The 25,268-nt window shown below is 41.0% G+C and overlaps 1 long non-coding RNA gene across 1 annotated transcript; it reads left to right on the top strand.

Moving 5' to 3' along the window:
- Window positions 1-14,882: 14,882 nt before the first annotated feature.
- Window positions 14,883-20,214, top strand: LOC307045362. The gene is made up of 4 exons (XR_013809894.1): window positions 14,883-14,955; window positions 15,181-15,295; window positions 15,559-15,651; window positions 15,912-20,214. It is a non-coding gene; the product is annotated as an uncharacterized lncRNA (long non-coding RNA).
- The last annotated feature ends 5,054 nt before the right edge of the window (window positions 20,215-25,268 follow it).

Raw genomic sequence — 25,268 nt, 5'->3', positions numbered from 1 at the left:
CTTAAGGTGGTAATCGTGAATTGATAAATGATGGCGCTCCATATATGACTGATTTTTGTAGACAAAGGATACTGGCCTATGCTGAAATATCAAAGTCTCTGCAGAGCACGACACATGGCCAATGAAATTGAGACCAAAGGACCTTTGACCCTGACTGACAGTGTGACTTGAGAACATCACTATCAATGACTGACTCTGGGGCTGACCAGACTTGACTTTACAACCTGACAGTGTGGGTGTGAATGAATTTCTGCATGTGATCAGTGTAACTGCATGATTCTAAAACAATAACTAACCGAGCATGTCTTTGGACTAATACATTATTTTGGAGCTCCATGGGAAACACAGGTTTCCTACAATTCCACGCATTTGGAAAAACGCACATGTGACCCGTTTCTAATTCCCACAGGAGTTGGCGGTTTGCAAATGTAAAACTCAAACTAAAATCTAAAGATTCTGTTTCTTTTAGGACTGCCAGCTGGAAATGAACACTTATTTTCCCTGGAGTGTTTACTGTGAAAAATGATGGATATACTTTTGTGAATGATGTTTGGTATTTTCTTATAACCACTGGTTACCTGAAGGTTTTCTTCCCATACAGAAGTTTGTTACACATGTTTACATGTGTAAAAAGGGGGAGTGTGGGATATTTTCATTTAGGGACTGGAAGAAACCTGCCGCCCCAACTCAGATGTTCAATCTGACCATTGATTGACAGTTTTAGATTTAACCTGCTCCATATCTGGGGATAAGATACTGTTTGATGAATGTTGACATGTTTCTAATATTGATTGAGTTATAACAGGTAACACAGATGCAGAATCAGTGGCCAAGGGGCTACTGAGAGAGGTAATTCCAGAATGAGAATGAGAAGGTGAACTGTGATAATGAAAACAATTTTGTAATATTTCAACAGGTATTAAAGTAACTGAGGTTTGAACTGTAGAAAGAACATATTACAGCTAAGTTAAAACATAGTAATGTAATGAGATAGAATTTAATTTAGACAACATCTTGTAACTAGCCTGGTAAAGAAGTAAAAGCCATAGACTGTTTAGATCATTATGGGGATGTACATTTAATTTAAAGTCATAATAGAAAGACATTTGATGACAGTATGTTGGATTTCTGTATTCATTTTTCAGCTTGATAATATCCAAGCAGTGACAGGTAGAAGCAGTCTCGCCTGGAAATTATTCACTTTGTCAGTATCATGATTTTAGTTGTTTTTAATCCATAACATTAGTGTGTTCCTTTACCAGAGACATTAGCAGTTCATACTATATTTAGATTTTAAATGGGATCTCAAGGATTTCATTTATAATAACACAGATGCTTGTCAGGAATTCAGAGCTATTGAGATATGTTATTTAGTTCACCTGAAGATGTTGGGGTTTATTTTGTTGACACAGGCCAAGTATTAGAATTCTGAAGTGGCCTACCAGCGGTGGGTCAAACACCTGAGGGCCCAGAAGCACTGAGCGTAGACTTGAGGGGTGGGTATCAGATTTCTCCACACAGGTTGCTGACGCCAAAAGGGGGACCCGAGCAGCAGGAGGCCGACACAGCGGAGTTCGTCTGGCTGAAGGTCGTCAGGCCTACGTGACTCAACCCCAGGTTCTCCGGCCTCTACAGAGTGACCCAGAGGACATCTCATGCCGTCCGCCGAGGAGCAAAGGGGGACATCTGGTACTACTGGAGCCAGTGTGCGGCGAGGAACACTCCGGCTAGGACCTTGGAGGACATCAGGATGGACCTGGCTATCGTCAACGCGGACATCCCTACAGCAGACGACTCGGAAGCAGGCATCAGCGGACTGGAGGAGAAGGACCTCGCGGACATCCCTACAGCAGACGACTTGGAAGGAGGCGTTAGCGGGCTGGGGGACTTCTCGAGGCAGCAGAGGAGTCTACTTCTCTCTGATCAGATTCATCAGTTCCACCTTTGAAGGAAAGGCCGCATCTCCCCCTCCCTATCAGCTGCCCTTGTTGGCGTATTCCGCTGAGGGGGGGGGGGGGGGGGGGGCCCTGATGATTCAACAACACGCAAGGATGCTGCTTTCTGGCACTCAGGCTCTCACTCTGATAGTTTCTTCACTGTCATTGGAGGTTGTTTTCTGTTCCCAAAGGTTTAATGAAGGGGGACAGACACAGTATCAAAGAATGACAGTAGTTTGTTTCAAATGTCGTATGTGTGTTGGTCTCGTGAAGCGAGACCAAAAAGGGGGAATTGAAGGATTATTTGAATTATTTGAAGTATTAAAGTAACGTGGTATGGCAGGAAAGTTCAATCTGGTATATTCCTTTTAATGTCACCTTATATATATTCATGTGTGTTAAATTTGAAGGGACAAAGTATCTTTTCCCTCCCCCAATATATTGAGGTGAAGTCCTTGTGTTTAGAGAGAGATGGGAGCAGGGGACACCCTTATTTGGAGATAGTGCCAAAACTCTGGAATGTTTCCCTCGTAAAAGAAGGGTGTGCGTTACACATTCTTGTAGCAGATGTGTGTGTGTTTTCATTGCAGTAAATATAAGTGCTACATGATTACTGGTCAACTATACCTCTGTTCTTATTCTTTCATGTGTGGGTACTAAATGGCTACAAACATTGTGGAGAAATTAGCTTAAACATCTTTTATTACTCTATATGAAATGGAAGCAGTTTTTTATGACAGGGACGAGAGAGTTGGGGGAGGGGACACATTCCGAAGAGTTTCAGCATGTCAATTATCAGGGGAATCGACTTGTTTTCAATAGATGTGTGTGGTTAGTTACTTTGTATTAATAATAACAGTATGTGTAAAGGAAGCTGGAAATATGCAATGTGAAACCTTTTATTTGAAGTAAAGATGTGAACAATAGCTCAAACAAATGGAAAGGCTGTAAGACAAATTAGTGTGTTCTCTATATTAGGGCTGTGTGAAGTTTGACTATTTGAAAAGCATCTCTAATACTGCTTAAGAGCATAGGTAATGTGTTCCTCGTTATTATTGATATGAAAGTAATTAACATGTATTACGTATATTTAGCCAACTATAACAACTATATCTTAAAACATACTTTTAACTTGTGTGTGGTAACCTGAAGGGGGGAAGATGGACTCAGGGACAAAGGGCCATAAAGGAGGTGTGTGCTGGCTACAAGATGTGAACCAGGTTTCTTCTGCTGTGTCGCACTGATTGGGTGCGACAGGCCATGTGTTGGTCTCTGCCAATAAGATGACCTCTGGGGGAAAGCACGTACACCTCCTCCTCCTGTGTTTTAGTATGAAAGACTGTGTTTTCCTTTGGTTCGCGCTCTTGTTTTTCACCGGCCGTTCCTGAGACCTGTCTCACACGGTGGTAGAACCTGAGCCCGGAGTACTCTGCAGAGTGCTTCGTGATTTCTTTGTATTTGTATTTTGTATCGTTACTGTTTATCATTAAAGCAAGATTATTGTTTAACTTGTATTCTGGTGTTTCTTAATCCCTTCCTTTTCCCGAATTCACCCAGCTTATCAAACGACACGCGGAGACGAGGTTGGTTTTAAACATCCTCCAAATCTCCAACAAAACTAAGAGCACCATATGTGGTAAATTGTACAGCTAATATAACACAACACATTAGTTGTATTTCCTTTAACTGACGGATGTAGAGTTGCTGCGGAGGGGGGGGGGGGGGGGTTGAGATGCACAGGCTGCAGTGGAGACGCTGCACACAGCTGATCGACAGCTGGGACACAAACCACCAAATACAAAAACATAATTCAGATCTAGTCGTCATGACTCCACTCCGGAGGGATTCCCCGATCATTTCTTACAGTTTCTCATCAATGGGGGGTCTCCTGTCCCCAGTATAAACACACTGCCTGAGGAAGGCTATATGTAATTTTTTGTCATTAACCTTTTTCGGACCACTTATTTATTTATTTTGGTGACGATCCGACCTCCATGCTGCTACTCTGGTTCAAACTGCATCCACCAAAAATATTATTTATCTCGACCTCCACAAAATAATCAAAATCTGACACGGTGTGAGATGTTTTTTTTAGCTGTTCTGTCGTCATTTCCTGCGATCTTCTCCATGCAGTCAGTCAAAATGAATGAATGAAAGGCCGTTTCTTTGACTATTTATAGGCAAATATGGGCGTTACGTGAAGCCCGCAAAAGCTGCACCGCATTTCGAGTCGGTTGTGATTTATAAAGGGAAACCGGCGTAGGAAGTGCCATACGCACTTTCCTCGCTGGTACCCAATGTTTGGTGAATCGGAAAGTGGCGGAAAATGTATGGACCTATTTTTCGGATTTCTACTACATAAGCAACCTTCCCACGTGAATCCTACGCACAGCGTTATAAATGAGGCCCCTGGGCTTAGTTGCTTTGCACTTGTCTGCCACATGGCCAAACCTTTGGCATTTAAAGCAACGCAGAGGTTTAGGGATGAATTCTCTAACTGGAAAGCTCATGCAACCGATCATTATCTTCTGTTGAATTGTTTCTTCAAACTGAAGAAGAACAGACAAACTATCCACTATCTTACCCTGATACCTAGTAGGAAGACGCTTAACTACAGACACTTTTCCCCCTTTAATTTCTTTCTTGAGTTCTTCTATGCCGATTTCTATGGGAACTCCACTGATAACTCCAAGTATTTTCCGATTTGCTCCAGGAACATGGCATTTAATTCGAACTTCATTCAGGGTCTTCATTTTCAGTAACTTTTCCTGTTCTTTTGCATTCATCAATTCAACCAACATCCGTCCTTTGTTCTGAAATCTTGCTTGCTTTATCGATCCAATTTCTTTGTGAATCGCTTTAGTCAGGGCCACTGGATGTAGCTTAGCTGCGGATTGCTCACCAAACTCCACAATCACTTTCCATTCTTCATTCTCAATCCTTTTCTTTACTTTCTTCAATTCATTCTGCGAATCAGATTCACTAAGACTGTCACTTGACATGTTTATCTTCTTTCTTGAAGTCTTTTTCCTTACTTCATTCCATCCTCCTTCTCCTTCAGATGCACTTTCCATATCCTCCTCTCCAGGGACCTCATTTATAAAGGGATATATGCTCAAAAAATGGCGTACGGCAGTTTCTACTGTTGAGGCAGAATCTCTGCTCCGCGCGTTCCTCTATGATTTTGTTTTAAAAGAAGGAAAAGTCAAAGCACCAGGATAAGGGTTAAACAATAATCTGCTTTAATGGTAGAAACATACAATACATCACCCAATCACCTAATCACCTAATCACGAAGCACTCTGCAGAGTACTCCGGGCTCAGGTTCTACCACCGTGTGAGACACGTCTCAGGAACGGCAAGTCAAAAACAAGAGCGCCGATCTTCAAAATGATCACAACATTTATACACAGGTGGGGAGGAGTTTTGTCGCTTGCTCCTTCCCAGCTATTTGTTATTGGCGAGTTCACTTCTGAGCGAGCTAGCCAGTGAGTTGGCAGTGTTCCATTGGTCGGTTTCACTTCTGGGCGGGACCCCAGGTAGTGAGTCCGCAGTTGTTGATTCCATCTGTTGCTTCACATTGTATGTGTGTGTGTGTGTGTGTGTGTGTGTGTGTGTTTGTCCCTCTGCCCTTAGGCAGATCCCCCAATCAATGGTTTGGAGTCATGACAGAGGACTCTTTGACAGGACACATACTCATTCCCCCTAAACATCTTCAACACACACACACATCCTATCATGTATCTTATCACACAACAGTCACATGTTTTTCTTTATGAAAGCCATATTTGTAAATATCCAAACGTCATCGTCTCATGACATCTTTAGGATTAGGTAAATAACAAAGCTTAACTGTTCCCATGGCCTAAGGCCTTCCCTGAACTTCCCTTCACCTCAAAGTCAGCTTACTTTAGAATCAGAAGGACCATTGTCTCTCTAACTTGTGTGTGACCCAATCATCTCCTGATCTGATAAGAGTCTTGCAGGAAACGCACGTACATTTCAACACCCCAACATCCTTATCGTTTCTTAACTAATGTATGCTGGACATGAATCACTAATGAACAGGACTTTAACTGCATTATATTTGAGGAAAATGTCCTTTAGCTTAATCAATAATAGTTTTAGCACTTAACATAGGAAGCCGGAGACTCAGGGCCTCTTCAGAGGTCTGGGAACTGCAAAGCAGATGTCAAAGGTCATTTGTGTTATTCTCAACCACAGATAGCCAAAAAACCACCCTTTTGATTACACATAAAAGTGGAAGAAAAGACTATTGCGCTATATTTAAAAGAGGAAAAATGTACTTTGTCCCTTCAAATTTAACACACACGAATATATGAGGTGACATTCAAATAAATATATCACAAATCCCCCTTTTGGTCTCGCCCCATAAGACATTTGAAAAATAACTACTGTCATTCTTTGCTACTGTGTCTGTCCCCCAACCTTAAACCTTTGGGAACAGAACACAACTTTCAATGTCAGTGAAGGAACTATCAGAGTGCGAACCTGAGTGCCAGACAGCAGTGTCCTTGTGTGTTGTTGAATCATCAGGGCCCCCCTCCCCCTCAAAGGAATATGCCAACAAGGGCAGCTGATAGGGAGGGGGAGATGCGGCCTTTGCTTCAAAGGTGGAACTGATGAATCTGATCAGAGAGAAGTAGACTCCTTTGCTGCCTCTTGAAGTCCCCCAGCGTGCTGAAAGCCGCTTCCGAGTTGTCTGCTGTAGGGATGTCCGCGAGATCCTTCTTCTCCAGTCCGCTGATGACAGCTTCCGAGTCGTCAGCAGTAGGGATGTCCTCGTCGACGATAGCCAGGTCCGTCCTGATGTGTCTGGGTCCTTCCAGGTGATTTCCTCGCCGCACACTGGCTCCAGTAGTACCCGATGTCCCCCTTTTCTCCTAGGCGGACGGCATGAGATGTCCTCTGGGTCACTCTGAAGAGGCCGGAGAACCTGGGGTTGAGCCACCTAGACTTGATGACCTTAAGCCAGACGAACTCTGCTGTTTCGGCCTCCTGCTCCTCGGGTCCCCCTTTGGCGTCAGGAACCTGTGTGGAGAAATCTGATACCCACCCCTCAAGTCTACGCTCAGGGCTCCTGGGCCCTCAGGTGTTTGACCCACCACTGGTAGGATGCTTGGAGCCTGTTGGTGGGGTGTCTTAAAACAACAGCTGTCTGTGAACAGGTTTTCTAAATTAGTTGTAGACCTCCTATCTGCCAGTGGAGCTTCAGAATTGTAATACTTGGCCTGTGTCAACAAAATAAACCCCAACATCTTCAAGTGAACTAAATAACATATTTCAATAGCTCTGAATTTCTGACAAGCATCTGCGTTATTTTAAAATGAAATCCTATTTAAAATATAAATATAATATGAACTGCTAATGTCTTTGATAAAGAAACACACTAATGTTATGGATTCAAAAACAACTAATTTCATGATACAGTCAAAGTGAATAATTTCCTGGTGACACTGCTTCTACCTGTCAGTGCTTAGATACTCTATCTAGTGCAGGGGTACTCAAATACAAATGTTAAAGGTCCAAAAAAAAGTTTTTAATAAGACAAAGGTCCGATTATTACGGTCATTCAACATTTAAAAAAATTGCAACAAGATTCTTAACACGAGGTTGCAAAAACAAAAATAATCTGTATGCAGCAGTTTTCATTGTTATTGCGTCTGTGCTTGATCCCTCAGAGTCGCAGAGCTGCACAGTTATGAATAAAGGCAGCCGCACCCTCTTTCATCCAGCATTCCCATCATTCCTTTATAAGTGTCTTGCCCCCTTGTGTGTCCACTGAGGTTCGTCAGGCCCAACACATCTTCAACAAACTCCCCCTTTGCCTCATCATAAAAACTCACAAACACCAGCAACTGAGCATTGTCAGTGGTGCCAGTGGACTCATCCACAGCTCAGGAAATGCACTGTGCATTTTGTATTCCATCACAAAGCTGATTAATCAAATCACCAGCCAGTATGTATGTTCTTCTGGTTGCTGTGGAATCTGAGAGGGGGATTTGCTTTATTTGACCTGTTATTTCCTCTTTTTGTTTGCCTTCAAACATGGTCTCCATCACTTCAGTCATGCATTATTTTATACTTCAGTTATTATCCAGTGGAAAGTCCTTACCTACTGGCCTAGTGGTCACTTTTTTTTGACTGGGCAGTGTAGTTTTACACACCGTCTTATTTGACTTTCTCAGGACTTAGAACAGTTTTTGGGGGAAAGACCCCCACAAAGAAAAAACACAGTTTTGTATGCTCATCCTGTGAACAGAGCATCATGTCTATTACAGCTGAATGCGGCGATTACCATTTTGTTCAGCAAAACGCCTCCAAAGATCCAAAGCTTTAGTGCGTTTTGATTCAATGCTGAGTACAGCCAAACTTGACAGTCTCTTCTCTGTCATTGTAGACCGCAAATAACTCATTCCTTCAGTACTTGGGTCCGAATCAGTCTATGGTCCGAATGCTTCTCGTTTTGCGCCGTACCGTTCAAATGAAATCGCCGCCAATCATATTTCAACGCTCGCGCCATGGGTTGACGTGCGTTACAAGACGTGTGTCTTGTGCTGCATTCACTTGCACTCGGACATTAGAGACGTTCTCTCATAAATGTCTGATGAGCCACAACTTTTCTTTCAAAACAAAGCTGCCAACTGGGGTGGCAGCTGGGGTGGCAAGGCCTATTTTTAGGGTGGCAGTTGCCACGCCATGCCACCCCGGGGTCCCAGGTAGGTGAAACTAGGCTGCTAGCTACAGTACAGATGCAACTAGATGAGCTGTTAACTCTCGCTCTGACTTATTTTTTTTTAAACACACATTTTTCCCACCCGCATTCCGTGAAGACCCGCCCTACTGTGCCTCTGATTCGCAGACTGTTGGTGGGGGGGAAAAAACGCTGATGGGATGCTGAATGTGATTGGACCAATGCGTTGACAGACACACACAGACACACACAGACAGACAGACAGACAGATAGAGCGCTGTTTGTACACAACGGAGAATTTTGACTCGTTGCGTTGTCTCAAAAATAACACAGATAATACAGATAATACATATGAAAAGTATAATTTCGCTCAGAGTCCAGAGACAGTTGTCGTTCGGTCCGGATCCGGACCGGAGTCCGGACTTTGAGGATGCCTGATCTAGTGAATAGCCAACATATTAAAAAAATTTCAGATATACAAAAATAAGCCTTAATACTCTTTTACTATCAAAGTCTAAAGCTAGACCTAAGCTGAACAGTTTTGGTAATGGACAATTTAATCTAAAAAACAAACAAAACTGGACTTGTGTTCTTGTTATGTGTTCTTCAAAATACATTAGTAAATACCTTGTGAAGTATTCACAATATAACTAATCCTCTCTAGGATATGAAATCCATTAATCTTTAACCAGATACTATTTCCCTATTTATATTTAGTTCATGATAATAATGGTATAAAGTCCACACGTTTACCCATAGCTAGTCACTATGTCAAGATTATCATGTGTGACATAATAATCAGATGTCTTGTTTGCCAAACAAGGATATTAAACTTTAATCTTTTCAGTATTCCAGACCATCATTAAACAATCAGCCTCCATTCCTAAACACTAAGCATATCGTTCTACACCACCTTCTGGTAAACTCTTGCACAGTTATGCTGTAAAATCATTGCATGATTTATTCAGAGTCTGAACAGACTGAGACCAGCCTGTCTCAAGATCTTGTCATATTGAGAACAGTCAATGATTCATTGTCCTCTTCAGCTGTAGTCAGTGGCAGGGCCCCCAAAAAGCTAGAACCGGCCCAGGTCAATGGGTTTCAAGGAAACTCTCTCTGGCATTGGTATGTCCTGAGGGGGAAGGGACCTCTGGATCAATGTGATACAATCAGCAGACACACGTTGTCCTCTGTACAGCAGAAATCCCCCAAAACTGCAGTACCTCTTCACACCACTGTTGCCTTGACAACGAGGCACAAGCAAACTGTCCATACCTCCTCAGAGATGCGTTCTTTGCACAGTTCTTCTGTTTGCAATGAGCAACATTTCACCTAAGGCCTTCCCTGAACCTGCAGTTCAGGGAAGACCTTAGGGCATGGGAACAGTTAACTTCTGTTGGTTGACTGATTCTGTGGCCGTCATGGGACGATGACGTTTGGATATTTACAAATATGGCTTTCATAAAGAAAAACAGGTGACTGTTGTGTGATAAGATACGTGTGTGTGTGTGTGTGTTGAAGATGTTTAGGGGGAATGAGTATGTGTCCTGTCAAAGAGTCCTCTGTCATGACTCCAAATCATTGATTTGGACACACACACACACACACACACACACACACACACACACACACACACACACACACACACACACACACACACACACACACACACACACACACACACACACACACACACACACACACACACACACACACACACACACACACACACACACACACACACACACACACACACACACACACACACACACACACACACACACACACACACACACACACACACACACACTTCCTGGGGGTCCGCCCAGAAGTGAAATCGACCAATGGAACACTGCCAACTCACTGGCTAGCTCGCTCAGAAGTGAACTCGCCAATAAAAAATAGCTAGGGAAGAGCAAGCGATAAAACTCCTCCCCACCTGTGTATAAATGTTGTGATGATTTTGTTGATCGTCGCTCTTGTTTCTGACTGGCTGTCGTGGTACGTATATCACATGGTGGTAGAACCTGAGCCCGGAGTACTCTGCAGAGTGCTTCATGATTAGGTGAATAGGAGATTGGGTGATGTATTGTATGTTTTTACCATTAAAACAGACTATTGTTTAACCCTTATCCTGGTGCTATGACTTTTCCTTCTTTTAAAACAAACTCATAGAGGAACGCAGAGCAGAGGTTCTGCCCCAACAAAAGTCAGTCAAAATGAATGAATGAATGGGCGTTTCTTTGACTATTTATAGGCAAATATGGGCGTTACGTGAAGCCCGCAAAAGCTGCACCGCATTTCGAGTCGATTGTGATTTATAAAGGGAAACCGGCGTAGGACGTGCCATACGCACTTCCTTCGCCGGTACGCAATGTTTGGTGAATCGGAAAATGTCGGAAGATTTCTTTTCCCATTTTTTGGATTTCTACTACGTAAGGAACCTTCCCACGTGAATCCTACGCACGGCGTTATAAATGAGGCCCCTGGACTCAAAGACGCCATTCCACCAGCTGCTCTCAATCTCGCACTCACGTCAACGTTCACTCCAATCTCCGTCTACTATCGGGAGACCTTCCTCTGTTTTCGATCCCCCCCCACGGCTCCTTCGTAGATGCATTTCCGGGAACAGAGATGTTTCAAAGAGTCGTGACGCACGGCCGGACTTATCTCAGCCAATGACAGCTCTGCATGCATCCCCTGGATATTATTTTATTAACTGCTTTCCTCGCGACGCGATGTTTACAGCTGTGAGGTCCGTTCAGAAAGCAGAGCAGTGTGTAAAATATATATCACTCAGTATAACAGACCTACTCTCTTTATTTGCTTTAGTTTAGTACATATCTACAAACAAAGAGTCAATATTTTTCTAAAACCATTTAGTGCTTCACGTAATAAAATACACAACGGCTGTAGCCTGATTATATGCTTTAGGGGTTGGTCGAATAATTGATTATTATTCGCCAGGGCTGCCGAATAATCGATTTTGATCATGGTCAGTTTCTGGCAACCCTAGTCTTTACACATCATAACAATTGAACAGTTTTAAAGTTTCTCTTTCTTTCCCTCTTATATTGCAGTCCCTCACTCACTTTGTTTAAATTCAGTGCGAGAATTGATCTTGAGCTTGTCCTGCCAGGAGTTTGTAAATCTGGGCTGAAATGGTGTCAAAAAAACTAAATTCACAGCCCATTCATTTGGCCTTTCTTTCATTCTGTGCAAAGAAAAAGCAACCTCTTAATCCAGATATCTTACCATGACTCACGTATGCATGCATGTGCACGGTGTGGCATGACAAACCAAAACAGAAATATATGGACACAAGATGTGTGCAAATGTATTTAGTATCTGAAGGATTATTTTAATTATTTGAAGGATTAAAGTAACGTGTTATGGCAGGAAAGTTACATCTGGTATATTCATTTTAATGTCACCTTATATATATTCATGTGTGTTAAATTTGAAGGGACAAAGTATATTTTCCCTCCCCAATATATTGAGGTGAAGTCTTTGTGTTTAGAGAGGGATGCAAGCAGGGGACATCCTAATTTGGGGATAGCTCCAAAACTCTGGAATGTTTCCCTCATAAAAGAAGAGTGTGCGTTACACATGCTTGGGGCAAATATGTGTGTTTTCATTGCAGTAAATATATGTGCTACATGATTACTGTTCAACTATACCTCTGTTCTTATTCTTTCATGTGTGGGTACTAAATGGCTACAAACATTGTGGAGAAATTAGCTTAAACATGTTTTATTACTCTATGAAATGGAAGCAGCTTTTATGATAGGGACGAGAGAGCATTTTCAGCATGTCAATTATCAGGGAAATCTACTTGTTTTCAATAGATGTGTGTGGTTAGTTACTTTGTATTAATAATAACAGTATGTGTAAAGGAAGCTGGAAATATGCAATGTGAAACCTTTTATTTGAAGTAAAGATGTGAACAATAGCTCAAACAAATGGAAAGGCGGTAGGACAAATGAGTGTGTTCTCTATATTAGGCCTGTGTGAAGTTTGACTATTTGAAAAGCATCTCTAATACTGCTTAAGAGCATAGGTAATGTGTTCCTCGTTATTATTGATATGAAAGTGATTTACATGTATTACGTATATTTAGCCAACTATAACAACTATATCTTAAAACATACTTTTAACTTGTGTGTGGCAGCCTGAGGCGGGAAGATGGACACAGGGACAAAGGGCCATAAAGGGGATGTGTGTGTGCTGGCTACAAGATGTGAAATAAGATAAGGAAACTTGTTGTTGAGAGCAAGTTCGTACCAGACACCAAAAGGTGTCTGGTCTTCGTCAAACTGAAAGAGACTTTTTGTTTCCGGGTTTCTTCTGCTGTGTCGCACTGATTGGGTGCGACAGGCCATGTGTTGGTCTCTCCCAATAAGATGACCTCTGGGGGAAAGCACGCACACACCTCCTCCTGTGTTTTAGTATGAAAGCCTGTGTTTTCCTTTGATTCGCGCTCTTGTTTTTGACCGGCCGTTCCTGAGACCTGTCTCACACGTGGTAGAACCTGAGCCCGGAGTACTCTGCAGAGTGCTTCGTGATTCCTTTGTATTTGTATTGTTACCTTGTATCATTAAAACAAGATTATTGTTTCACTTGCATTCTGGTGTTTCTTAATCCCTTCCTTTTTACGAATTTACCCAGCTTATCAAACGACACGCGGAGACGAGGTTGGTTTTAAACATCCTCCAAATCTCCAACATATCCTATCCATGTGAACATGATTTAAGTGGAGGAGGGGGACCTAACCTCCTCTAGGGGGGTCCGGGGGCATGCTCCCCCGGGAATAATATTGAAGTTAAAAGCATCAATCTGGTGCACTTTGAGAGCAACATGAAGAGATCTATGGATTCATCTTTCAACACCCATTTGAAACAGAACTGTAAGCAGATTTTTCTTTTTGGATATTTTACAAATCACTCCCCTTTTAAACTCTATTCTTGTTATTTTTAACAACTTTTTTGTCACTGTCATATAGTATTTTATACCTGTTTTTCATTTAGTCTTATTAATAACTATCATGATCATATTTAGGTGTGCCTTAACCTCACTGAGCTGAGGTTATTTGATCCTCTCCGGAGAGAGCTCTCTTCCACCTGGTTGTAGAAAAGCTCTTTAAATTCGTTAGCATAGCTAGCTAACCAGATGCTAATAACAACAGATCGCCACTGTGCTTACAACTAAAGACACAGCCACGCAAACACTGCGGCATGTGTACGGCTCCTTATTAGAGTTGGGTATAACGCGTTACTGTAATAATATTACTTTTGTCGGTAACGGAGTAGTGTAACGCGTTACTTTTATAATTCAGTAATCACACTACAGTTACTAACATTGCCCCGACACGCGTTACTTCGTTACTTTTATAAAATAATCACACTCACTGACAGACAAGAGGGGTTTCCGCCACCGCAGGTTTGTATACATGTCGGCCTACGTAATCTGCGCGATTTGCCCGTCCACATCTCCACGTGCAGTGCTGCATAAACATGGCTGAGTCTTTTCGTCTGTTAACTTCCTCAACGGGGCCGCTCGCTCTCTTTTCTTGATTGCCCTCTCACGGGTGAACAGTTCAATGTCCCGCTTCATTGTAGGAATTCTGCCATGTCTCTACCACTTTAGTTTGACCATCTCTGTTCCTAAGTTATGGAAAACTAAATAAATAAGTAATTAGATACCTTACCGTTACGGCGCTCATAAAGAATGATAAGAATAAGAATAACGCGTCTTGAACTGGTTTCATTAATTAGTGTCTTTACGTTTCACAGACTGTTAGCTTGTTGTGGTAGGTTGGTAGCCTATTTTATTAAAGAGCATATCAAAAGAAAGACTTGTGTTATGTCTTCCTTAATGCAATAGTAATTGGGGGTGCAAGTGGAGTCTTGCAGAGGCAAAACTGTGGCGCGTTTACACTTTAGATGCGCCGCAGTCTGCGTGATCTGCCTGTACGGAGGGCAGACGCGGAGGTGGGGGGTGGCGGAATCCTGGCCACCCTATTGGCCACCCCAAACACCCTCAACCACACCCACATCACAGCTGTCCGTAGCCGCTGTCACTAGTTTTCCCCGTAGCCGGGCCGGCCCGTCAATGCCTTCACTAGTTTTCCCCGTGCGGTGCGGAACCATTCCTGTAATATACCAGAGCACTGCCGGAACACTTTCGCTGCATCACATCCAACCTGCACACTGCGCAGTGTGCGCACCTTACTGCTCCAGGTCAGGACAACAGGTGCCGTTCTCAAGGCGCACATGCCATCTTCGGCTGGCAAGTTAACCACAGGTAAGCTATAATATTAATATCAGAGGCCAGATTGCTTTGTGACTGGTTTTGTAACATTGATTATCCCACCCTTAACTGTATATATTAATTGAGTCACCTTTGCTAGTGCTAGGACTTGTTATAATGATGGTGGTAAGATTGATATATTCTGCATTTTGCGTATTGAGTCAGAAAATCATAATAAAGAGAAAGAGAGCTGACATAGCATCCTTCTTCAATAAGAAGAAACCAGCTGAGGCACAGGAGAATGAAAGACAGGGTCAGATGGAGAAAGGACAGACAGACAGAGAGAGCAAGGGAGAGGAGTCGCCAGTGAGACCTGGCCCAAGTGGACCTCCAGGTATACAGACTCTCCCTCATACACCTGGCTACTGTGTTACCTTCATTGATATTGTCCACTAGTGTGTTCTATCTATATTCACATCATGTTGAAAATGCATTTTCAAAGCTTTAAGTAAATAGTTTCACCACCTTAAAGTCTGACACAGATTATTTTGTAGTTGTTTTTGCCAAGTCCCCAACTCAAATACTGTAGAATTGTCATTATATAACCTGTTGAAAAATGATTTAATCACCTTCAAATCTGATGCTTTTTATTTGTAGATGTTTCCAATAGACCTGTACAAGCACCGCATACAGATTCAGAGAGCGAGAGAGATGAGCCCCCACGTACCAGTGGCCCAAGTGGACCTCCAGGTATACAGACTCTTTCACAAATGCTGAATATTTGAATTGTACTTTAGTTTTGTCCAATCTGATAATGAATGGATAAGTCTGATTAACACCACTCATATAAACACCTCTATCGGAGTAAAGTAAGGTGACAGTAGATGTAAGGGCCTGGATCATATATTAGATGTAGAATGAGAAAATGGTTAAACTGATTGGCCCAACCTTGATTGTTATTAATCTCTGCTGTAATTGAATAATTGAAGTTGCTTTTTTTTTTTAAACAGACATTTCCAAATCAAGAGCCGATCAACCAGTCCAGCCACACCCGAAACTCTTTCCCAGGACACTCCAGGGCGACAGACGAAGAAACTTTCAAGCCTCGTGGTACAATGTTCACTCATGGCTAGAGTATTCTCAGATCCAGGACTCTGCACACTGTTTTGCTTGCAGGCATTTTGGCCTCCCAAACACAGATTCAGTGTTTACTTCAGCCTTGGGATTTAAGAACTGGAAAAAGGCAAAATTCAGAGATGGAGGGTTCACTAAACATGTAAAGGGAGAGGCTCACACAAATGCAATGGTGGCTTGGAAGGAATATGAGAGAGGAGACAAAGTGAATGCATCTTTAATGAGTACCCTGACTAAAGAACATATTAAGCAGATACAAGAAAATCGTACTTATATAAAAAGTGTAGCGGAAGTTTTACTGTTAACAGCAACCCAAAACATTTCACAAAGGGGTCATAGGGAGACAAGAGATGCAGACAACAGGGGAAACTTCTTGGCTAGATGTGATTGCTAACCATGACGCAGTTATCACAAATAAACTTACAGGGCCTCGCAATGCAAAATACACTAGCCACCAAATTCAGAATGAGATTTTGGATACATTAGCTGAAATGGTACGCTCCTCCATCATTAACGAGGTCAAGGAAAGTGAGGTATTTTCCCTAATGGCAGATGAAACTAAAGATACAAAAAAAAAGGAACAGATCTCTTTAGTGCTGAAATATTATTATAAAGGAGCTGTAAAAGAGAGCTTCTTGCACTTTGAGCCTGCAGACCGCCTTGATGCTGCAGGACTGACAGAAAAAATAATCGAGGTCCTTGAGAGATATGGCCTGGAGTACAAAAGTAACCTGGTTGGGCAAGCATACGACGGTGCTTCTTTCATGAGTGGCAAGCACTCCGGTGTTCAAGCTCGAATTAAGGAGGTGGCAAAGCAGGCGTTTTATGTCCATTGTAATGCACATAGCCTTAATCTGGTTCTAGTTGACACAGTTAAAGCAGTCCCACAAGCTGAATGCTTTTTTGCGTTTTTGCAAAGACTTTATGTCTTTGTGTCTGGCTCTTATGTTCACACGAGGTGGCTTAACATTCAGAAAGAAATGTATGCCGGAGCTCCGAAAGAGCTCCAACGGTTGAGTGAAACAAGGCGGGCTTGCCGGCATATAGCTTGCCGTACCGTCTTAGATAGACTACCTGCTATTATTTGTGTGCTTGAGGAAATAGCTGCAGAACACAGCGGAGATAGAAGTGTTGATGCACGTGGCCTGCTCGCTCAAATTGACCTGCAGTTTATTGGCCTTTTAGTGACATGCACTAAGGTTTTTGGAGATGCAAGATATCTCTCTGACCTTCTACAGTCTCCCACTCTTGATTTTTGTTCAGCTGTGGATCTAGTTGAAGCCCTCGTGAAACGTTTTCAAGACTACAGGGATGAAACCTACTTTGAAGGACTCTGGAAAGAAGTCTTAAATACAAGTGCAAAATGCAATGTTGAGACAGACCCTATTCCAAAAAGAAAGACAAAACAGAGCAGAATGCTAGATGGACATACTGTCATTTCCTCAGTGGGTGCGCGTTCTGAGCAGACCAAGGACCAAGGACTTTTCGTGCCAGAATATTCTACCTTGTGCTTGATAATATGCTCGGTGTGCTAAATAGACGATTCTCAAATCCAAATTTTGAAATAATGATGGGGATCCAAGCCTTGAATCCTTCAAGCGTTACATTTTGCGAAGAGCAGGCTCTATTTGCATTTGCTTCTATTTATGAATGCAACATAGATGACCTCGGACATGAGGTACACCAAATGAAAAAAATCCTATCGAGGAAAGTAACATCTGGCATGCAGAAGCCCTCTAGCATAGTAGAGCTCACAAAAATCATTGAACCCTTTAAAGAGGTATTCCATGAGCTCTTCCGCTTGTGCAAAATTGCCATTGCCATACCTGTGAGTACTGCTTCCTGTGAACGCAGCTTTTCTACACTCAAGTTGGTAAAGATATACTTGAGATCTACCATGGATGATGATAGACTTAGCAATCTGGGGGTTTTAAGTGTGGAGTCCAGACGAGCAAAGTCCCTGGACTTAGAGGAATTTGTGAATCGCTTTGCTGCAAACCACAACAATCGCAGAATACAGCTGTTGTAAGCTGAATGTGAGGAGAAGGAGCAGTGGCTGTTCAGGTGTCAAAAAATGACCACTGATTCAGCTCTCCAAAGTCTCCGGTCTGTCTCCATCGATATATTAATTTAGGTGAAACAACAAGTGGATCACATCCAGGGTATTCCACTGTTTCTATAAATGTCTTATATGTCAAATGTAAATTAAATGCCTTAATTGTTAATGTTAGACCCTCTTGCACTTAATGTTCATATACAAGTGCATTGAGTTAATTATTTATTCCCTCAGTTAAATGGGAGGGATTGTACTCACATAAATAATTATTTAAGGTCACACACTCATCAAGGATGTGTGGTAATGGAAGATTATGGCACATCATCTTTTCTTAAAAAGGTGCTAGTTTATTTTAGCAAGGAAAAACAATCAAAATCCCACATTTATAAATACAAACTTTAAAGATTCAAGATTTTTTTTTCAAAGCTGCTTTAGTGTTATGTTGGGTGTTCTTCATGCTGGCTTACTTTCACACTGTCGTTGCTAACGAGACAGAACCGTTGTTAATCTCTTCAGAAACTCCCTTGCCATTTGAAATGTCTGCCTTATTAAAAACCAAATTAGCCAAGGTTACAGCATCTTGCACGACATGACCGTCATATAATACTCTGTATTATGATCAGTTCCTATGTGCCTGGACTGAGTATGACAGAAAAAGGCATGTTGACAGAAACAGAAAACAGTTGTTACAATATGTGTTACTGTTTTAATGTTGATTCAACACAAATATTTGACAAGCTCATTTACAATGTTATACGGGAACGTGATGTTCATATTAGCCAACAGTGTACGCTGTTCAGTAAAATTGCTGCCAAGAGCCAGTGTTCAGAAGGGTTCATTTGTTGGACTACTTAGACTACTTGTTTTTAGGGATACTTGTGTACAATATAATGCTAGATTTGAAGGCACAATGATTAGTATGTTTATACTTAAACATTCCCCCCCTCTCAATTATCAGTTATAACACTTAAGTGTGTGGCAGTGTGTGTACCTGCAATGCAGACCTCTGCCTGTTTTCCTTATTTGGCTGTGTTCAGGACTGTTATGGTAATTTAAGTGAAACAAGTGAATCACATCCAGGGTATTCCACTGTCTCTATAAATGTCTTGTATGTAAAATGTAAATGAAATGCCTTAATTGTTAAAGTTGCGACCCTCTTGCACTTAATGTTCATGAAAAAGTAAGATGTATGTCTTAACCAATAATTTAATTTTAAAAACTCTTTTTTAAGTGATGTGTCTCTGTCACTGAGAGAATGAGCTCATAGTGCTGCTGATCACCATAAGCTAAACAGTCTGTATATTGCACTACATTTGTATAATGTAAGCTTTGTTGTTACTTTGCCTGCGAGAAGAAGAACAAAATAGTTAGATATACTGGATATTATTTGATCTATTCCACCACTTAATCCCAAATAATGTAGAGGTGTGTTGTAGGTGCCTTAAATAGCCCCTTATTTTATAGTGAGATGTATTTGATCACTGGTCCCATCCTGGCCACCACACTGAAAATTTCCTGGCTCCGCCACTGACGGATGGGTGGGCCGGCCCTGCGAGTAAAGTAACGAGTAAAGTAACGAGTAAAGTAACGAGTCAAATAACGAGTTACTTTATTTAGACAGTAACGAAGTAGTGTAATATATTACTTTTTAAAAAAGTAATATGTAATGTAATATATTACTTTTTTTTAGTAACGACCCCATCTCTGCTCCTTATGGGTACTGCAATATTTAAAGGGCTGGAGCGGCGTTCCGGTGCTCTCTGTCAGCACTCCTTTCAGACGAGACATATACCACGTGAAGACACGTTACACTCACAAGGAACTTGTCCTTGGCCAGGAAAAACAGGTACTCGCTTGTTTAATTATGTTTGCGGTCTAGATTTCTTCATCTTTTTTGAAGTGAGAAGTTGTCCTTCAGTCGGACTGACGGACGGACTCCCCACTCCCAAAAGGAAAACTCTTCGGTTCTCCACAAATTACACAAGTCACCCAAATCAGCGTTGAAAAAGCGGGAGGCGCCGAAAAATCCCCTATTAATGTATTGATTATAGCTCCGGGTCGCGTCTATCGTTATTCCAAACCAGTTTAGATTTAACCACGCCCACTTCCGCGTTACGCAAGGATCGACGTAGCTCTACGCGATAGCGTCATAGACGCGCGCGAAATCTGAATCTGACAAGCAAAATACCCTCCTTATAAACGCTGCATATTATACAATATAATAGTGCTTCTTTGTCAATATGACTGACGAACGCTGAAAGCCATATCGAAGAGTCCTGAGATTGTATTACTGGTGTTTTATCATCTCAGCTGGTGTAAATGCAGAATATTGAATATAACCTTGACTATTACTGTGTACTTCATTTATCTGACAGCATTATTTAATGATACTATTTTATATATATATATATACACACATGTATTCATTTATAAACATATATATATAAACACACACTTATATGTACTCACAAATGTATTTATTCATTTATACACACAGATGTATTCATTCATTTATATACACACAGCATTATTTAATGATACTGTTATATATATATATATATATATATATATATACACACACATTTATTCATTTATAAACATATATATATAAACACAAACTATTTTATATATATATATATATATACACACATTTATTCATTTATAAACATATATATATAAACACACACTATTTTATATATATATATATACACACATTTATTCATTTATAAACATATATATATATATATATAAACACACACTTATATGTACTCACACATGTATTTATTCATTTATACACACAGATGTATTCATTCATTTATATACACACAGCATTATTTAATGATACTGTTATATATATATATATACACCCACATTTATTCATTTATAAACATATATATATATAAACACACACTGTTTTATATATATATATACACACATTTATTCATTTATAAACATATATATATAAACACACACTATTTTATATATATATATATATATACACACATTTATTCATTTATAAACATATATATATATATATATATATATATATATATATATATGAACACACACTTATAAGTACTCACACATGTATTTATTAATGTACACACACAGATGTAATCATTCATTTATACACACACACTCACATATATACACTTTATATTAATTCATTTGTACACACACACATACACATATATATATATAAACAAAACAACACAATATAATAAAAACAGTTGCAATAATAACATAATATGGTATGATCAATTCTACCCTTTTGTTTTTGCTCCCATATTTCAATTAAAAGATATTTTTCAAAATCAATATTGGTGGGGGCTCTTTTGCAAAGATAATCAATAACACCACCTGATAGTTGTTGCAGATTATACATACTTGTTACTTACACACATGTGCGATGGTCCCAAAAAAGCCAAAATCTGCACTGTAAAAAAATATATACATTTATTAGGCACTGTGAATAAGAGACTGTGTAATAATCATGCCTTTTAATTGGTGTATATGTCTCAACAGGTGAAGGCTGGGACAGTGGGAGGGGTGAGGTAGGAACAGGGGACTGCTGAATGCTGAAGTCCCAGGATACAATCCCAAGTTGACTGCATGATCCACTTACCTGTTTGCATCAACTGCAGGAGGTCAAGCAGGGGTCATCTGATGTCCTTTAGGTTGGATCAACACCAGCCTCTGGAAAGATTTCATGACTGCAGAGGGCAGTGGACCTTTAGTCATTTAATACTGTGATGTAGGGTAATGGATTTGTATTAACAGGGAGGTTACATGGGATAAAACAGAGGGATGGGGGTGAAGAGGAGTCAGAGCGTGTAGAGGGGCACTGAGTGTCCTGCCTCTAAACAGAGGGATGGGGGTGATGTTTGCTAATGTATCCCTCTTATATCCATCAGGAATTAATATTAAATGATTAATTAACATTACCTCAGCACTGCATAAGTGTGTTCGTCAGTCATATTGACAAAGAAGCACTATTATATTGTATATTATGCAGCGTTTATAAGGAGGGTATTTTGCTTGTCAGATTCAGATTTCGCGCGTATTTTGCTTGTCAGATTCAGATTTTGCGTGCGTCTATGACGCTATCGCGTAGAGCTACGTCGATCCTTGCGTAATGCGGAAGTGGGCGTGGTTAAATCTAAACTGGGTTGGAATAACGATAGACGCCTCCGGGTCCGTATAGGTCGGCGTCTGGGTCCGGATCCGGACCGCGGTCCGCCTGTTGCCGACCCCTGCTTTAGGAGCTGTAGGTGCGTGCTGTGGTACAGTGTGTAGGTGTGTGTGTTTCAGTGTGAAAAACGTGGATGACCTTAAATTTTTTGATGTTAAACACGACCAAAACTGAAGTTATTGTACTTGGCCCGAAGAATCTACGAGACAAATTATCTAAAGATATATTAACTATGGATGGCATTAATTTGGCCTCCAGTGAGACTGTAAGGAATCTTGGTGTTATATTTGATCAGGATTTATCCTTTAACACCCACATAAAATCAATTTCAAGGACCGCCTACTTCCATCTACGTAACATTGCAAAAATCAGGCATATCTTGCCTCAAAACGATGCAGAGAAACTAGTCCATGCATTTGTTACTTCAAGGCTGGATTATTGTAACTCCTTATTATCAGGGTGTACCAAGAAGTCAGTCAAGTCGCTTCAGCTGATTCAAAATGCTGCAGCTCGTGTACTAACCAGAGTTAGGAAAAGGGACCACATTACTCCTGTTCTGGCTGCCTTACACTGGCTCCCTATAGAACACAGGATAGAATTTAAAATTCTTCTTCTCACCTACAAAGCCCTTAATGGGCAGGCGCCATCTTACCTTAAAGAACTCATTATACCCTATTGTCCTACTAGGGCATTGCGTTCCAAGAATGCAGGGTTGTTGGTTGTTCCTAGAGTCTCCAAAAGTACAATGGGAGCCAGAGCCTTTTCTTATCAAGCTCCACTTTTGTGGAATCAGCTTCCAGTTTGTGTTCGGACGGCAGACACCCTATCCGTTTTTAAGAGTGCGCTTAAGACCTTCCTTTTTGATAAAGCTTATAGTTAGGGCTGATTAGATTCAGCCCCTAGTTTTGCTGATATAGGCTTAGTTTGTCGGGGGACATCTTACTTCTTCCTTCTCTCTGTCTATACCTGTGTACTCTCATGTTCCGATTAACCCAGCTTCCCCAAATTTCTTTCTTTTTGGTGTCTATATACGCCGGGATCCGGAGTCATGGATGATCCTGCGGTCCTGTGTCATGGATTGCGAGTCCTGGATCTTGAGTCGTGGCTGTGGTCCTGGATCATAAGTCCTGGATGGATATACTCGTAGATTCATCTTCCTATTATACAAACATGCATTTCCAAACATTTGGACTACCTATGTTGCAAATGTATTATCTTTTCAATTTATACACGGCATCTATTGCACGTCTGTCCGTCCTGGGAGAGGGATCCCTCCTCTGTTGCTCTCCCTGAGGTTTTTCCCATTTTTCCCTTTAAACTGTGGGTTTTCTCTGGAAGTTTTTCCTTGTACGATGTGAGGGTCTAAGGACAATCAATCAATCAATGTTTATTTATATAGCCCAATATCACAAATGTTACATTTGTCTCAGTGGACTTCACAGTTTGTACAGAATATCAGTATGACAATACGACACCCTCTGTCCATAAAATCATTACTACTGAGTGCTATGGGAATAGAAGGCTCAGTCGAGCTGTGGCTCTCTGTCAGCCTGGCTACAGTGCTGAAAAGAAATCTTGCATTATTCTTATTCTCATCTATTAATGAAGAGTAGTATGCTGCTCTCGCTTTACGCAGTGCTTTCTTATATTCATTGAGAGTAATATGCCAAATTAAACGAGATTCTTCAAGTTTAGTGGAACGCCATATCCTTTCAAGTTGTCTCGACTTTTGCTTTATTTTGCGGGTTTCGGCATTATGCCATGGAGCTAATCTATGTTGTTTTATTTTCTTCTTTTTCAAAGGAGCAACAGAGTCTAATTTTATTCGCAGAGCATCTGTAGCACTATCAACAACATGATCAATTTGGGGTGGTGTACATTTTGTATAAGTTTCCTCCACATGCAGACATGCTATCGAGTTAAGTATTGGTGGAATCTCTTCCTTAAATTTGGCTATAGCACTAACAGATAAGTTTCTGCTGCAGGAGCTTTTGGCTAATGCTTTGTAGTCTAGTAACAGTACTTCAAAAGTTACTAAGAAATGGTCGGATAAAGCAGGATTATGCGGTTCGACTAATAGTTGCTCAATTTCAATACCATAAGTCAGAACAAGGTCAAGAGTGTGATTATAGCAGTGGGTTGGTTTATTTACACTCTGACAGAAACCAACAGAATCTAATATAGAGTTAAATGCAACAGTAACGCTATTTTTATCATCGTCAACATGAATATTAAAGTCACCTACGATAATTACTTTATCTGTTTTAAGTACCAAAGCTGATAAAAACTCAGAGAATTCTGATAAGAATTCTGAATAAGGACCTGGTGCACGGTACACTGTAACAAATAAGATTGGCTGCAAAGTTTTCCAGGTCGGATGCGTAAGACTGAAAATGAGGCTTTCAAAGGAGGTATAATTTAATTTTTGTTTAGTATTGATAAGTAAACTTGAGTCAAAGATTGCTGCAACTCCACCTCCTCGGCCCGTGCCTCGGGCAATATGAGTATTGATATGGCTGGGTGGAGTGGCCTCATTTATGCTGACATATTCTTCATGTCTCAACCAAGTTTCAGTGAGACAGCATTATAATCTGATATTAAATCATTTACCAGTATTGCTTTAGATGCTAGAGATCTTATGTTTAAGAGACCACATTTAATCTTCCTGTTTTGTTGCACTGTAGTAGTTGTTACATTTACTTTTATTAGGTTATTATGTATGACACCTCTATTAGGTTTTACCTTAAATTGTCCTTGGGCAGACACACACACCGTTAATATTGGGTATTTTATTGGGGTCGGGATTCCTATGGATGATTGCCTAGGAGAGAGCGCAGAGAAGCGTGTAAGACTGCGACCCTGCCTCCTGGTCTCAACTCCAGTTTGTCATGGATTAAGTCCACAGAGCCCTGAAATGTTTGCCGAAATGAGATTTGCACCTTCCAAAGTAGGATGAATGCCGTCTCTCTTAATCAGACCAGGTTT

Source organism: Notothenia rossii, assembly GCF_949606895.1.
Source record: "Notothenia rossii genome assembly, chromosome: 6".
NCBI classification, from domain to species: domain Eukaryota; kingdom Metazoa; phylum Chordata; class Actinopteri; order Perciformes; family Nototheniidae; genus Notothenia; species Notothenia rossii.
The sequence above is the reverse complement of the archived record's forward strand: the minus strand, read 5'-3'. Positions and strand labels throughout refer to the sequence as shown.